This window comes from Theropithecus gelada, chromosome 6 (genome assembly GCF_003255815.1).
Source record: "Theropithecus gelada isolate Dixy chromosome 6, Tgel_1.0, whole genome shotgun sequence".
Taxonomy (NCBI): Eukaryota; Metazoa; Chordata; class Mammalia; order Primates; family Cercopithecidae; genus Theropithecus; species Theropithecus gelada.
The window spans coordinates 52,865,952-52,882,761 of NC_037673.1; the positions used below are offsets into that span (position 1 = coordinate 52,865,952).

Sequence of the window (16,810 nt, forward strand, 5' to 3'; positions counted from 1 at the left end):
AAAAAAGGCAGCCATCAGGGTTTTTGCTGATAAGAAATGCAGAAATGTTAGACTCATGGGTTTCCTATCAAGTTGTAACTAAAAAATGGTGAATTTTATTGTTTATAAATTAGACCTTAAAAACAAAATCTGCCCAGATACGGTAGAGCCAAAAGAAATGAGTGCTTAATACCTCCAAAGACATGTACAAGAATGTTTACAGAAGTTTTATTCAAAATAGATGAAAAATAAAATCAACCAAATATCTATTTAAACACTAGGACGAATTACGCTATATTCAAGTAACTGAATCACAGCAATGAAAAAGAGTAACAGATACATGCATCATGGATGAATCGCACATATAATACAGAATGAAAGAACTCAGACAGGCTGGACGCAGTGGCCCACACCTATACTATCAGAACTTTGGGAGGCTGGGGGGAAGGACTGCTTGAGGCAAGGAGTTTGAGGCCAGTCTGAACAAAATAGTGAGACCCTGACTCTACAGAAAAATTTAAAAAGAGAAAAAAGGCAAGAAAGTATGCTCTGCATGATTTATTTGATAGAAGTTCAAAAAGAGGCAAAAGTCTACCATGTTTGGTGAGAGGTTAGAGCCGTTGTTTTTTGTGAGGAAGTGTATTTTTATAAAAGGGGACATTCTGGGTGCCGACCATGTTCTTTATCTTGATCTGGACAGTGATAAACTCACTGAGCTGTACACTTATGAGTTCTATTTTACAGTATGTAAAAAAAGGTAAACAAATCAAAAATCATCCTGATACCATTCTTACATATTATTGTTGGTAAAATATAAAAACCCAAAAGGTATCAACAGGGTGTTATGAAACTAAGCAATAAAAGTATTGTTACACACTACAGGTTATAGTGTAAATTGGCATAGGCTTCCCAATACATTGTGCACTTTAAAAACTATCAGTTTTGTTGTTTGTAAATTAGACTTCACTTAAAAACAAAGAAAAAAGCTCTACCCAAACAAGGCAGACAGCCAGTTTGGCAGTATCAATCAAAATTAAAACACACACATTTGAATCTAATGATTCTACTTTATCCTATAGATATGAATAAAATAACACAGGTACAAAGTTATTCACTGCATTGTTTTTAATAGTAAAAGACTGAAAAAACCTAATTATGATGGGACACTAAATTATGGTACACCAAAACCAAGTAAATGTAAATACTTGTAGTCATTAAAAAAAAAAAAAAGGAGGACGCTCTATATGTACAGAAACATAAAGTTATCTAAAATACACTGTTACATTGTTAAGGTACAGAACAATGCATATGCTGTTATTTGCGGGCAAAATAACACACAAGAAAACAAAACACACATTCGTTTCTTTATATATGCATACACTATCTCTAGGAGGATAAAAGTTCAAATACTGGCTGTGACAGGGTATTTGAGAGATCAGGGTGGGAGGGAGACTTTCCACCATATACTCTGCAGCCTTCGAATGTTGACCATGTGAATCTTTAGTACTTATGCAAAAAATAAATTTAAATTAAAAAATACTTAATGTTGGCTAGGTGCAGTGGCTCGCGCCTGTAATCCCAGCCTTTGGGGAGGCCGAGATGGGTGGATCATCTGAGGTCAGGAGTTCTAGACCAGCCTGGCCTACATGGTGAACCCCGTCTCTACTGAAAATACAAAAATTAGCTGGGCGGGCGCCTATAATCCTAGCTACTTGGGAGGCTGAGGCAGGAGAATCGCTTGAATCCGGGAAGCGGAGGTTGCAGTGAACAGAGATGGCGCCACTGCACTCCAGCCTGGGCAACAGAGTGAAACTCTGTCTCAAAAAATAAATAAAATAAATAAATACTTAATGTTGAAACTATTGGGTACTATGCTCACTAACTGGGTGACAGTTCAATTGTACTCCAAACCTCAGCATCACACAATATACTCATGTAAGCTGCACATGTACTCTCTGAACCTAAAAGAAAAGCTAAAATTATTAAAGACAAAATACTTAATGTGTAATTTTTTTCTTCTAAATAAAACTATTAACTCTTCTTGAGAAATGGCTTCCTAGTTCTACACTTGGAACACAATATTGTTTTATTAAATATACATACTAACTTGATTTTATGCACTCCCTAATCATGTAATAGCTTGCCAGCATGCCCAGCTAATTTTTTAAAAAATTTTCTGTAAAGACGGGGGTCTTACTATGTTGCCCAGGCAGGTCCCAAACTCCTGGCCTAAAACGATCCTCCTTCTTTGGCCACCTGAAGTGTTGGGATTACAGGTGCCAGCCACTGTGCTAAACCAAATGTACTATATTCTTGCAACAAAGCTGCTCCAGAACAAGAGGTCCATGAAGAATTTATGATTACTTCAAAGCAATTAGATTTGTTTGAGTAGTACCATGGAACACAAGTAAAGGGAACTAGGCAAAGGTAGATTTCACATTTCACATTTAGAAAGTAATCTTTCCTAATTTTTAAAAGATTGTCATGGAGAGGTGATGAAGAAACATCTATTATGGGACTTGATTTCATAGTCCAAACCTAAGAGACGAAGACACAGTAACACTATATAAAATATTTTATGCAATACAGTTAACTTCACTTGGGGCTTGTTTAAAAATTGACAGAATTATGGCCGGGGGCGGTGGCTCATGCCTGTAATCCCAGCACTTTGGGAGGCCGAGGCAGGCGGATCACAAGGTCAGGAGTTCAGGACCAGCCTAACCAATATGGTGAAACCCCGTCTGTAATAAAAATACAAAAATTAGCCGGGCACGGTGGCGTGTGTCTGTAGTCCTAGCTACTCAGGAGGCTGAGGCAGGAGAATCACTTGAACCTAGGAGGTGGAGGTTGCAGTAAGCCAAGATCACGCCACTGCACTCCAGCCTGGGCGACAGAGTGAGACTTCATCTCAAAAAAAAAAAAAAAAAAAAAAAAAGACAGAATTGACAGTACTTTGCTTACTTTTTCCCTCCTTTCCTTCTGGTGACACCAATACTTAATTTAAAATTCTATTAATAGCACTATTGCCTCACCTCTTGCAGAGTTTTCTAGGCATATATTATAACCATACATTGTATACACTATCCTTCCTTGAAATCTGCAGGTTACTTGAGAAGCTTCTATGAAGCCAAAACCTAACTAGTAACCATAAATACAGGAAAGATTATTTCTGAAAACCAAATGCTGTAATCATTCCTCAACTATGGTGATATAACATGGTAGTGTGCAGAAAGGAGCTAGACCATGTATAACAAGTATTGCTACTTTTAATGTTAGAGAAACAAAGTTTATAAATGATTTACTTAAAATAGAACAAATTCAAGATTATCCCTATAGTTGTTCATTCGCGTTTCATTTCCACATATTTTCTCAAGTGGGAGAAAAAGCAGTAGAGTTACAATTGATAAATATTTAATGGTTTTTATAAAACCTTATAAATTATTTTCGTCACCTATGGATTGTGATTTTTTTTTTCATTTTCTAACTTAACCTAAGGATGAAATAAAAAGCATGAATATACTTAGATTTACATTGCAGGTGAAAATTACATTGTATGTCAATATAAACTTTATTACTATGGTAACATTACTATTACAATTGTAGAATAGTATATGAACTAAAATTGCCAAATAGAAAGGCCAAATAATGCTTGTTGAATGAGTAAGTTGAGTGGGGATCAAGATGAAGAAAATTTCTATATATCTTTCACGGTACAGTGTTACTGTGAATGAATTGCCAGAAATTGGTAATACCTACACTAAATTAACTAATTATTAGTTTTTAAATTATCCAATTATCCACATTCTGTTCTCTTCCATTAGTATCAATTATGAGTTCATAACAATTAACACTAAGATACTATTTTATATTACACAAAATGTTTTCAAATAAATTATTTTACTTTAGTCTCCTAATATCCTAAAGAATTAGGTGAGTAGGGCAGGGATTATTTATTGGAACTTCACAAAACAAAAAAATCAAAAATTCAGACAAGACCAATTACTTACCCAAATCACAAAATCACTAAGTGAAGGAGTAGGGATTTGAAGCTAAGTCTTCTGCTTCTAAATGTCATGCTTTTTCCATTGGGTTTCACTGTAAAGAGAGGAGAGTCTTGTTCAGAAGGCTGGCTTTGATAATTTTATTACATAATATGTATACTTTTAAAATCCCCGTCTGCTCTTAGGCTTTCGGGTTTGCAGTAAGTATCCCACTTTAGATATGTTCTGAGCTTCAGAATAAAATAAACCCATAAACACTTGTATAAGAGTATTCAAATATCCTAGTGCTTTTTTTTTTTTTTTTTTTTTTTTTGAGACAGTGTCTCACTCCCATCACCCAGGCTCCAGTGCAGTAGCACAATCACAGCTGACTGCAGCTTCAACTTCCTGGGCTCAGGTAATTCTCCCACCTCAGCCTCCCAAGTAGCTGGGACTATACGTGGCACCATTATGCTTAGCTAATTTTTTTATTTTTAGTAGAGATAGTGTTTTGCCATGTTGCCCAGGCTGAGCTCAAGTGGATGTGACCATCTCAGCCTCCCAAAGTGTTGGGATTACAGATATAAGCCACCATGCCCAGCCATACTGCTATGATTTGATATATACTTGCAAACATTATTGGCTCACCCACACCTAATGCAAACTTCCCTGATGTCTATGTAATGTCACAGAAACATGAAAGGAACATTCATGACAGAAGGAGTTCTTTAACAATCACATCTTTTTTCTTCTACTAGCACTAAATTAAGCCTGCTAACAACTATTCTATGTAACCAGAGATAAAAATTCATTTTAAGATTTGTTCACTTGAATTCTAGCTTAAGTACTAGTGCTCCTCTTTGAAGTAACTTGAAACTTAGGCAAGGAGTTGAATCTTCCATTATTGTTTCATACACATTAAGCCTTTGATATAACTTAATAACACATAAGGAATTAAATTTATAAAAATATTTTTTAAATGTCTAACGAAAAGAAATTGAAAAAATGCCATGTGAAAGTGCACTATAATCCCACCAAGAGATAACCACTATGAACATTTTGGTGGATATTCTTGCAAAATTTTCTGTACATGTATAACTTTATATTGTATAAATATACACTTTCCTATTTTACAAAGATGAAATCATATTAAGTGAGAAATGTTTTATAACGTTTTTCACTTAACACTATATAGTGGACATCTTCCTAAGTAAATACTAATATATATGGAATAATTCCTTGTAGCCTTTGCTCAAATTCACCTCCTCATAGAGATCTTCCCTAACCACCCTGTGTTGCCTACACCCCTTTCCTGTTTGTTTGTTTGTTTTTTTCCTACAACACTTAACACCTTCTAAAACACGCTAGCAAACATTTTCTATAAAGGGCCAGATAATAAATATTTCAGGCTTCGCGGGCTTTAAGTTCTCTCTTGCAATTAGTTAACTCCATTATTAAAGTACAAAAGCAGCCATACACAATATGTAAATATTAAGTGGGCATAGCTATATTCCCATGCAACTTTATTTACAAAAATGGCCGCAGCTGGATTTGGCTTATGGGCTATAGTTTGCCAACCCCTGTTCTAAATACAATACAATTAACTTAATTTTCTTGTTGTTTGTTACGGGCTGAATTGTTCCCCCAAAAAGATATGTTGAAGTCTTAACCCCAGTACCACAAAATGTTACTCTATGGGCAGATTTAATTGGATGTTATATTGGAGGATAATAGGCCTTTAGTACAATATGACTGGTGTCTTTAAAGAGACAGAGCCAGGAAGAATACCATGTGAATACAGAGGCAGACATCGGAGTTATGCAGCTGTAAGCTAAGGAATGTCAAGGACTGATGGCTACCACCAGAAGCTAGGAGAGGCAAAGGAAGATTCACAGAAACATGAAAGAGTTTCTGTGTTACATTAAGTCCTAGCCTCCAAAACCTTGAGAGAATAAATTTGTTACTTTGAGTCACCCAATCTGTGGTACAGGTTGAACATCCCAAATCTGAAAACTGAAATGCTCTAATTCCAAAATGTTTTGCACTCTGGCATTTTGGATTTCAGATTTTAGGATTTGGGATGCTCAACTGTAAGTATATAATGCAAATATAACACAATCTGAAAAAAAAATCCAAAATTCAATATACTTCTGTTACTATTTCAGATAAGGGATACTGTAACAAAGGGATGCTCTATCACAGCAGATCCTAGGAAACTAACACATAGTCTATGTCCCCAAAATAAAAGGTAAGTGAAGAGTGGAATGGCTAGGCCCTATGGCAGGTGTGTGCTTGGCTATATCTTCTTTGGTGATGTGTCTGTTCAAACATATTGATCAACTGGGTTTCCTGTTTTCTTATTAAGTTTTGAAAGTTCTAAGAAGATACTCTGGCCTTTATTAGAAAATGGATTTTTGCATTCTTTTTTTGTATGCTTGCCTTTTCATTCTTTTAACAGTGTCTTTTGAAGAACAGGAGGTTTAATTTTAATAAAGTTCAATTCATCAATTTGTGTTTTTGATGTATCTAAGAAGTCTTTGCTTAATCTAAAATCACAAAGGGCCCGGCGCGGTAGCTCACACTTGTAATCCCAGCGCTTTGGGAAGCCGAGGTGGGTAGATCATCTGAGTTCAGAAGTTCGAGACCAGCCTGGGCATATGGTGAAACCCTGTCTCTACTAAAATATTTAAAAAATTAGCCAGACATGGTGGTGCACATCTGTAGTCCCAGCTACACAGGAAGCTGAGGCAGGAGAGTTGCTTGAACCCGGGAGGCAGAGGAGGATGCAGTGAGCAGACATAGCACGACTACACTCTAGCCTGGGTGACAAAGTGAGACTCCTTCTCAAAAAAAAAAAAAAATAAAAATAAAGTCAAAAAGGTTTTTTCCTATGTTTTATAGTTTTAGAGTCATTTAGGTCTCAATTATTTTAAGTTAATATTTATGTATGGTGTCAAGCTGAAATTTGAGTTATTTTATATATATATGGATAATTATTTCAAAACTATTTGTTGAAAAAACTATCCTTTCTCAAGTGAATTGCCTTTGCGCCTTTGTTAAAAATCAGCTGTTCACATAGGTGTGGGTTTATTTGGGTACTCTCAATTCCAGGGTGGGCAAGCTTTTCATGTATGAGCGAGGGGGTAAATATTCTAGGTTTGTGAGCCATAAGGTCTCTACTGGAGCTACCAATCTACTGTTATGACACAAAAGCAACCATAGAAAATACATAAACAAACAGGGGTGGTTGTGTTCTAACAGCACTTTACGAAAACAGAAGGTAGGCTGACTCCTACTCCATTTGTTCCACTGATCAATTTGCTTATTTAAATGCTACCACCACACTTTCGTGATGACTGTAGCCTTATAAATCTTGAAATCAATATGCTGTGTGCACTTAAAAAGCACTGCTGTTGCTGGTAGAGTGTTACATAAATGGCCATCACATGAATTTGGTTGATAGTGTTCAAATCTTAGATATCCTTACTGATTTTCTGACTATCATTGTTCAAAAGGGATATTGAAATCCCTGAGTATAACTGTGTATTTATTTCTCCTTGCAGTTTTTACCCTGTGTGTTTTGAACCTATGTTATTTGGTAGATCCTCTTGATAAATTGACCCCTTTATCATTAGGAAATACCCTTCTTTACCACTAGCAATATTCTCTCAAATCTACTTTGATATTACTATAGCCAATTCTGTCTTATTTTGATTAGTGTTATCATGATATATCCTCTCCCATTCTTTTTTGTTTAATCTGTATGTTTCTTCATATTTAAGTGGCACAGGTAGGGGGGAGGCTGCATGTGATTGTAGCCAATCTGATAATCTCTGCTTTTCAATTGGATGTTTAGACCATTTACATTTAATATAATTTGTGATATGATTAGGTTTAAAGCTATCAGCTTCATATTTGTTTTCTACCTGATTGTTCTTTGTTCCTATTTACTTTTCTGCACTTATTTTTGTTCATTATTTTTTATTTTCTTTTCCTTGTTAGCATTATAATAAGCTATAATTCTTTGTTTTCTTATTGGTTGCTTTAGGTTTATAGTGTACATCTTTAACTTCTCACAATCTATCTTCAAGTAATATTATGTCACCTCATGCATAGTATACAATAGTATACTTCCATTTCTCCCCTCAGACCTTTGTGTTATTTTAGCATACATTTTACTTTTGCATATATTAAAACTTCACATTGGTGGCTCCCACCTGTAATCCCATCACTCTGGGAGGCCAAGGCAGGAGGATCACTTGAGCCCAGAAGTTTAAGACCAGCTTGGGCAATATAGTAAGACTCCCGCCTCTACAAAAAATAAAAAGTTAGACAGTTGTGGTGGTGCATGCCTATTGTCCCAGCTACTTAGGAGGCTGAAGTGAGAGGACTGCTTGAGTCTTGGAGGTCGAGGCTGTAGTGAGCTGTGGTTGCACTACTGCATTCCAGCCTGGGTGACAGAATGAGACTGTCACATATTTACTCATGTGGTTACCATTTCTAGAGCTTTTAATTTCTTTTTATAGATCCATATTTTCATCTGGTATCACTTTCCTTGGCCTGAAAAACTGCCTTTAACATTTTTTTGTAGTGTGGGTAGAGAAAAGCCTAAATAGATTTGAAAACAAAACCAAAGTGTGAATGCTAAGAAGTATTTAGCCTAAAATAACAAGCACAGTTCCAAGTGAGAAAAGATACTGCTAATTACTATATTAACGGATCAAAGGAAAATGACAGGGTCATTCCAACAGATGTTTGAAAAGCATCTGATAACACTCAACATTCAACAACTGTTCATTTAAAACTTAAAAATAACAACAAAGTGTCAGAAAACTAAGACTGAAAGAGACCATCCTTACCTTGGTGAAGGATAACAAAGAAGATACAGGAACTGTAGTACCAGATTGCCTGTTCAAATTTCAGGCCCTATATTTTAACATCTTAGGCAAGTTTTTAAATAGCCTTCACTTTTATTTCCTTTATCTGTAAAAATGGGGTACCACCACCACCTACCCATCTTGGAATGTTATGATTAAATAACTCAATATACATAAAGCGCTTAGAATCATTTGGCTCATTGTAACTACTCAATAAAAGGTTAACAGCTGTTATTATTAGTGCAGCTTTTGCTGCTGCTGCCACAGGTACTACTATAAGAAACCCATAAGGCCAGGCATGGTGGCTCACGCCTGTAATCCCAGCACTTTGGGAGGCTGAGGCGGGTGGATCACAAGGTCAGACCAGCCTGGCCAATATGGTGAAACCCTGTCTCTACTAAAAATACAAAAATGAGCTGGTCATGGTGGTGGGCATCTATAGTCCCAGCTACTTGGGAGGCTGAGGCAGAATTGCTTGAACCCGGGAGGCAGAGGTTGCAGTAAGCTGAGATTGCACCATCACACTCCAGCCTGGGTGACAGAGTGAGACTCTGCCTCCAAAAAAAAAAAAAAAAGGAAGAAAGAAACCTATAATAAGCATCTATAGGTTTACAGATAAAAATCAGAAGCATTCCTATTAATGTCAGGATTCAGACAAGATGCTTGAAGTCATCACTTATTCACCACTGCTCCAAAGGGCTTAAGCAAAAATATAATAAATAAGATCTAAAAACGGAAAATAAATTGTGAATGATATGATAATCTATCAAGAAAGATTGAGAATCACATGACAAACTATTAGGACTATTAAGAATTTAACACAGTAGTCAAACAAAACATCATCAAAAAATAGCTCTCCAGCTGGCGCGGTGGCTCATGCCTATAATCCCAGCACTGCGGGAGGCCGAGGCAGGCAGATCACCTGAGATTTGGAGTTCCAGACCAGCCTGACTAACATGGGGTCCGTCTTTCCTAAAAATAAAAATTAGTCGGGAGTGGTGGTACATGCCTGTAACCCCAGCTACTCAGGAGGCTGAGGCAGGAGAATCACTTGAACTCAGGAGGGGGAAGTTGCAATGAGCCGAGATGTCGCCATTTTACTCCAGCCCAGGCAACAAGAGCAAAACTCCGTCTCCAAAAAAAAAAAAAAAAGCTCTCCTATATACCAGTAATAACTAATTAGAAAATGTAACAGAAGGCTGGATGCAGTGGCTCACGCCTGTAATCCCAGCACTTTGCGAGGCTGAGGTAGGTAGATTTCTTGAGCCCAGGAGTTCAGACCAGCCTAGGCAACATGGCAAAACCCCATCTCTATAAAAAATTAAAAAAAAAAAATTAGCCGGGCATGGTGACGCATGCCTGTAATCCCAGCTACTCAAGAAGTTGAGGTGGGAGGATCACTTGAGCCTGGGCTACAGAGGCTGCAGTAAACTAAGAAGCCAAGATTGTGCCATTGTACTCCAGCCCAGGTGACAGTGCAAGACTCTGTCTCAAAAAAGAGGTCTCGCAAAAAAAAAAAAAAAAAAAAGTCTAAAGGTAAACATAGCACTGATTGGCAAATGAATAGACAATTAAATCAATGGTACAAAACAACAGTTGTGAAAGGCTTCAGAAACACTTGTGATATACATAGTCAAAATGGCTACAGTCTTTTTTTTTAAACTGTGGCTATCTGGTATATCTTAGTAAGATTTAATAAGAAATTAGTTAGTTGATTGACTGTGAATAAGAGCTACATCAGTTTTTTTTTTTTTTTTTTTTTTTTGAGACGGAGTCTCGCTCAGTCGCCCAGGCTGGGGTGCAGTGGCCGATCTCAGCTCACTGCAAGCTCCGCCTCCCGGGTTCCCGCCGTTCTCCTGCCTCAGCCTCCCGTGTAGCTGGGGCTACAGGCGCCCGGCTAAGTTTTGTATTTTTAGTAGAGATCAGGTTTCGCCGTGTTAGTCAGGATGGTCTCGATCTCCTGACCTCGTGATCTGCCCATCTCAGCCTCCCAAAGTGCTGGGATTACAGGCGTGAGCCACTGCGCCCGGCCAGAGCTACATCAGTTTCTATGTAACCAAATAATGTAGTTGAATTCTTTCCTTTATCCTCTTTCTTGTCTCCTTTACTGAATTCTCTGCTAGCTTTTATCTCCGGGCTATGAAGGCAGCAAAAGATAAAAGTATTGGGCATCAACTTTTCTTTTTAAATACCAACTTCTTTGAAGACATATGACTTCAACTACTACCTTCAAACAAAATAATTTCAAGAATTCTGGCTTGGATCTTTCTTTTAATTCCAGTTACATTTCATTTTCTTATTCTGTCTCCGAGTCTTATCAATTTAAGAGGTCTAAAACCAATACACACAGATACATGCTCATGAACACATATACACATAAATGCCCACACTTTTCTTTTAACACTTTAAGTTCTAGGGTACATGTGCACAACGTGCAGGGTTGTTACATATGTATACATGTGCCATGTCGGTGTGCTGCACCCGTTAACTCGTCACTTATATTAGGTGTATCTCCTAATGCTATCCCTCCCCCATCTCCCAACCCCACGACAGGCTGGTGTGTGATGTTGCCCACCCTGTGTCCAAGTGTTCTCACTGTTCAATTCCCACCTATGAGTGAGAACATGCGGTGTTTGGTTTTCTGTCCTTGCGATAGTTTGCTCAGAATGATGGTTTCCAGCTTCATCCATGTCCCTACAAAGGACATGAACTCATCCTTTTTTATGGCTGCATAGTATTCCATGGTGTATATGTGCCAATTTTCTTAATCCAGTCTATCATTGATGGACATTTGGGTTGGTCCCAAGTCTTTGCAATTGTGTATAGTGCCGCAATAAACATACGTGTGCATGTGTCTTTATAGCATAATGATTTATAATCCTTTGGGTATATGCCCAGTAATGGGATGAATGCCCACACACTTTAAAAAGTCACAAGGACTTACCGTTTTTCCCTATCTACAAACAACTTATCCTCTTCAATTGCCTAAGTCAGTGGAGTCCATTATTTCTCTCACTTATCCCGTACATTTTAGCTTTTCTCAGTTACAAATCTTATCTTGTCTTCTTTCCCATAATATCTTTTCCACCCGTCTCTTCTTTTTACCCTCTACCACAAACTAACCTAATTTGGACATTGATCAACTCACTAATTTCATCTGTGTTCCTGCTTCCGGTTGTTTTCCCCCCTCCCAAGCATTCTCAACATTGTTGGTGGATCACTCTCTCTAAAACATAACTAAACCTGTCATTCTTTTCCTCAACAGCTTTTTAAAGGGTGAATAATAATGCCAAATATTTTAACTATTTAAGAACCTAAAATTTTGGCTTTGGTGTGCCTATCCAATCTATCTTTTCCAATATTCAAGTTTCTCTATTCTAAAAAAAAAAAAAAAAAAAAATCCTTTCCTCTGACTTCTCCCTCGAGCTACCTTACTACTATACTTCTAGAGAGAACTGCTTGCAGTTGCAAGCAATCTAGCTTTTACTCCAATCATGCTGAAATCATTCTTGTAGCTTCCAAATTGCAAAGCAAATATTTAAGCTCCTCATTTTGCTTGACCACACCACGCCATTTATAATTTGGTCTTATCTTTCATCACTCCCTACTAACCATCCCTGTAGACTCAGCAAACCACTAGACTTCCTCTAACATACCTGTTCTTTCAGTTTGTGCTTCTACATGTATTATTCCTTGCCTCTGACTGCTGTGCACTACAAACTGCTTATGAAATATCATCTCTTCTATGGAATTTCCCCCCACTTCATAAACATCTTTGCTCTCAGTGTACTCACATCGTTCCCTAATAGGATTCAGAACGCTGCACAGTAATTGTTTCACATATCTTGATATCCTCAGAATCTAACATAGTTTGAGGCATCTAGTGGACAATTAAGGGTGGGTTTTTAAAGACTTTCTGGTATGATCTTATTATTCTATCTACTCACTGTTACTCAAGTATACTGGATGAAGGGGCAGGATGTATCATGGTTAAGAGGTCAGATTCTGAAGCCAGGCTATGTATGACCTTTAGATCTACCACTTACCTGGGCAAATTAATTAACCTTCTTGTGCCTGGGTTTCTCTAGGTGTAAAAAGAGGATTATTATCCTATTATTATTAGACTTACTTCATAATATTATGAAGATTAAATGCCTTAATATGGGCAAAGTGCTCAAAACAGTGACTGGCACAACATAAGCACTAAATATATATTACCTGTTTTAATTAATAGACCTTAGTTATTGCTGATTCTTTCCACAAGTTAGTCCTATATTATGTTCTATATTCTCCATTCTATATTATGTCCTCCATGCGCTATTATAAATGGGCTCTCTTCATTTTTCCCTTTATCCAAATCTTACCCAGGTTTCAAGGCCAACTTCTGGTAAATCCTTTGCTCATTCCAATCCTTAAATGTTCATTCCAATCCTTAAACGATCATTCCCTAATTTTAACATCTACAGGATTTTCTGTATCACTCTGCATTTAATTAAAACTGCTTTGATTCCTTGTAGTTTTTCTCGTATAAGTTTGTCAATTCAATTGTTAGAAACTCTTTGAAGGTCCTGATTACATCTCCTGCACCTTTGTGAGTTCCTATAGCAGGTAGTAATTGCTTAGTATTTGCTGTGTAAAATAATAAAGCACAATAGGAACCTCAACTCTGATCATTCTGCCTTTGCAATCAAAGAAAGGGAGACGGCTGTGAGAACATTCCATGCTTCTCCAGGAGCTAAGCTGCAAATATATTAGGGCCAGAGAATTCTGACTCCCATTAAAATGAGCAGCTCTGAAGGAGGGAGGGGGGGAACCCTTCCTGCCACTGTAGAGGATTTATGGGTAGCCCTTAAGTTCCCAACCCAAATTGTGGCACTGGGTTTTTTATGAGAAATGTGTCAACATGACAAAATGATTCAGAGCACAGGATTTGGAGTCACACAGATCTAGGTTTCAGAGGGACTCCTGTTTCCTTCTCTATAAAGGGGACATTTTAACACCTACTTCACAGGTATTTAACTTTCATCCTAACACTGAACTGAAGTGCAAAGCCTTGGAAACAAATTTAAATAAACTGAAAACACTGCAATTCACAAATAAAAGTGAGAACATTTTTAGTTACATAAGAATATATTATATTAAATTAGGTGGCCGGAGTATTTATAATAATCTAAATGGCCTGTGAGAAAATTAAACTGGCATTGTCAATAATACATACTTAAGATGAGAGAAAAAATCCCACTATAAAGTTTGTCCTTTTTGACATTTTCTCCTTCCTGTAATTTTTTCTTTCACTCAAGATCAAAAATGTTCAAGATTATCCCCAAAGATAAATAGTTGGGCAAGTTGGTTCTATAAATGTAGTATTTCAGTTCATAGTTCAAAAATACTTCCAAATAGGAATTAACATGAATTTAAGAAATTAACACAAGACAGCTAAACTGATGATCTGAGTTCGTAATTTCAAATTAAGATTTGTTCCAACTTGAAGCTGGCAGTCATAGTTTAAACGGTTTGTTAACAGCACTGACAAAAGCAAAACCACAATCTTTCAGAAAATTCACCCTGAAATTCTAATAACTAGTTATTTTAAGGCAGTATAATTGTTGGTATACTTCACGAAATGCGTTTCCTTCTGAAGGCAAAAAAAAAAAAAAAAGTGACGTTTTATTTTTAACCTTGAATTTTTTTTTTTTCAGTTTCGGATTATGAAATAAAATGCTGTTCATCCACTGAAGGACAGACCCTTGCTTCCTGGACTATCTTCAAGCTTAGGTCGCAGGAGCTATAATTTTAAAAACAGATTTGTTCTCCTCGGGATACAGTGGGATGTGGAATTCGTTAGGAATGATAATTATTAATAGAAGAGATCAAAAGAAGGAAAGAAATGTTAATAATGTGTACAAGCATTGTGAACTTTCAACAATGTTGAAACGTTACGATTTCAAGATGAAAAAACGGCTTTGGGGAAGGGAAATCCACCTTGAGAATAAAGACAAGTGCGGAGCGAATAGAATTTCAGGGGAGATGTAAAGGGGATTGGGAAAAACGTGGGATCTGGTAACAAAAAGGGGGGTTTGTTCTTGAAGGGCGTTCTGCGGGGCGGGCGTAAGAGGGGTGCGTGCGTGCGCGTGGGTGAGGTTTGTACTCGCTGAGATAATCGAGGTGACAAAGTTGTGGAAGTAGAATTCAGAGGTGCGGGAGCAGGGAGGGGAAGGAATGTGGGGATTTCCAGGCTGGGCTGACAAGTTCCGGGCGCTGCTCTCAGGAGGAAGGGAGGTCTCCTCGAGTGCCAAATAGCCCGTCCGCAAACACCAACCCTCTCCCTCCAGCTACGCGGCCCAGCACCCGGTCCCTCCTCACCTCAGGCCGCGCCGCCTCGACCCTCCGCGTCTCCACAGCGCACGAAACCCTTGGCGCCAGGCTGGGCCAGAGCCGTCGGCCTGCCAGGCGCGGCCCCCGGTTCAGCTGCACCGGGGCGGCCCAGCGCGGCTCCGCGGGCCTTTTGGCTGCTCGCCCCGGCTCCGAAACGCTCGCGGATCCTTCTCCGCAGAGGTAGCGCGCCGCCCCAGTCCCGCGGCGGGGCGGGGCGCTCCCCAATCCCGCCCAGCTGCGTCCCCCGCCGGCCCCCTTTGCGCCTCGCCCCCAACCGGGACCTAGGCGCTGATTGGCCCCTGAGAGACCCTTTGCGCCCAGGCATTGGTCCAGCGGCCGCCCGTCGACGAGGGGGCGGGACTCCGAGGGGTAGCGATTCCCGTAACGCGGCTCCCCGCGTCCCGGATTCCGGTGGCTGCGCCCGCGTCGCCTCTCCCAGACTAGATCGAAGGGTTCCCCCCACCTCCCCTCTGTGGGCGGAAAGAGCGGAATGTTCCATTTTTCTGTGGAATAACGGGGTCATGAACTGAAGCCCGGGTGCTGCCCGCTGCCCGCTGCCCCCGCCCTCCCTTCTCGCCAGGGCGCCTGCGGCCTCTCTTCGCGGCCTTCCCCTAGGGACTCGGAGCGGCGAGGGACCGCCTGGCTCCCTTGGGGACGGGGGAGGCGTGGGAGCCTCTTGGGGAAAGTGAAGAGCTCGGTGGCCGTGACTCCGCACGAGACTGCTGCAGATTGTGGCGGCGGCTTCGCTCCAAGACTTATGTAAACGAACCTTGCCACAGTACTTTTTTAAATTAGTAAATGAGTTTGGGTGCGATTGATCAGTGAGCCCCAGAGCTGCTGGCCCACCAAGCGACTGGTGTTTCTTTGCGGTTTATACCTCCCTGTTTATGGTAAAAAATACCGGGTAAAAACCTATTCATCCCCCCTCCCTTCCCCGCCTCCGCCCCCCTCTTTCCCTCAGAAAATGGACCTAAAGGCTCACGATGTTTGTTTCTCCCCAAAGGAAGATGAGAATCTCGAGTTAAAAGATAAGGCGTGTGCATGCGTGCGTATGGGGTGTGTGAGTGGGTGTCTGTAAAAGTAAAGAAACACCCAAAGGTAGAGGCTTTTGTGGAAGAATGAGAGGATATAGGAAGGAAATAATGGTTTAATGAACTTGAATTATATCTATAAATGAACAATTATAAAGTTCTTCATTATATTGAGGATTCAGATAGAGTAAAACGTAGATCGAATTATAATCTCTTAGTTGTTGATCAGGTAATTTATAAAAGGGAAAAGTGGGCCTGCTAACAGAGTCGCAGGCAAACTAGATGGTGCTACAGCTGATGTGTTCAGCTCTTGCTGCTCCCTGTCATCCTATATCTAACCTATAGATTGTTACCAGATCGTATTCTGGCTTTGCCATTTAGAGGGGTGTTTATTTTAAAACAAACTTTTATAAAAATTTGTTAAATTGAAAATTTTGTATAGATCCAGGAAACTTGATTTTTTTGTTGTTATTGTTCAGTCTCATTCTGTCACCCAGGCTGGAGTGCAGTGGCTGGATCATGGCTCAGCGCACGTTCAAATTCCTGGGCTCCAGCCATCCTCCCACCT

General features: G+C 39.3%; 1 protein-coding gene across 3 annotated transcripts in view; it reads right to left on the reverse strand.

The window, feature by feature from the left end:
* The window catches only part of IL6ST (interleukin 6 signal transducer), a 56,913-nt gene extending 41,493 nt beyond the window's left edge, over positions 1 to 15,420 (reverse strand). For all 3 annotated transcript variants that reach the window (XM_025387413.1, XM_025387412.1, XM_025387414.1), the window contains exons 1-2: positions 15,200 to 15,420; positions 3,987 to 4,074 (exon numbers count right to left, since the gene is read on the reverse strand). The gene's annotated coding sequence lies outside the window, so the exon portion shown is untranslated. The remainder of the gene's footprint in view (positions 1 to 3,986; positions 4,075 to 15,199) is intronic.
* Between the last annotated feature and the right edge of the window lie 1,390 nt (positions 15,421 to 16,810).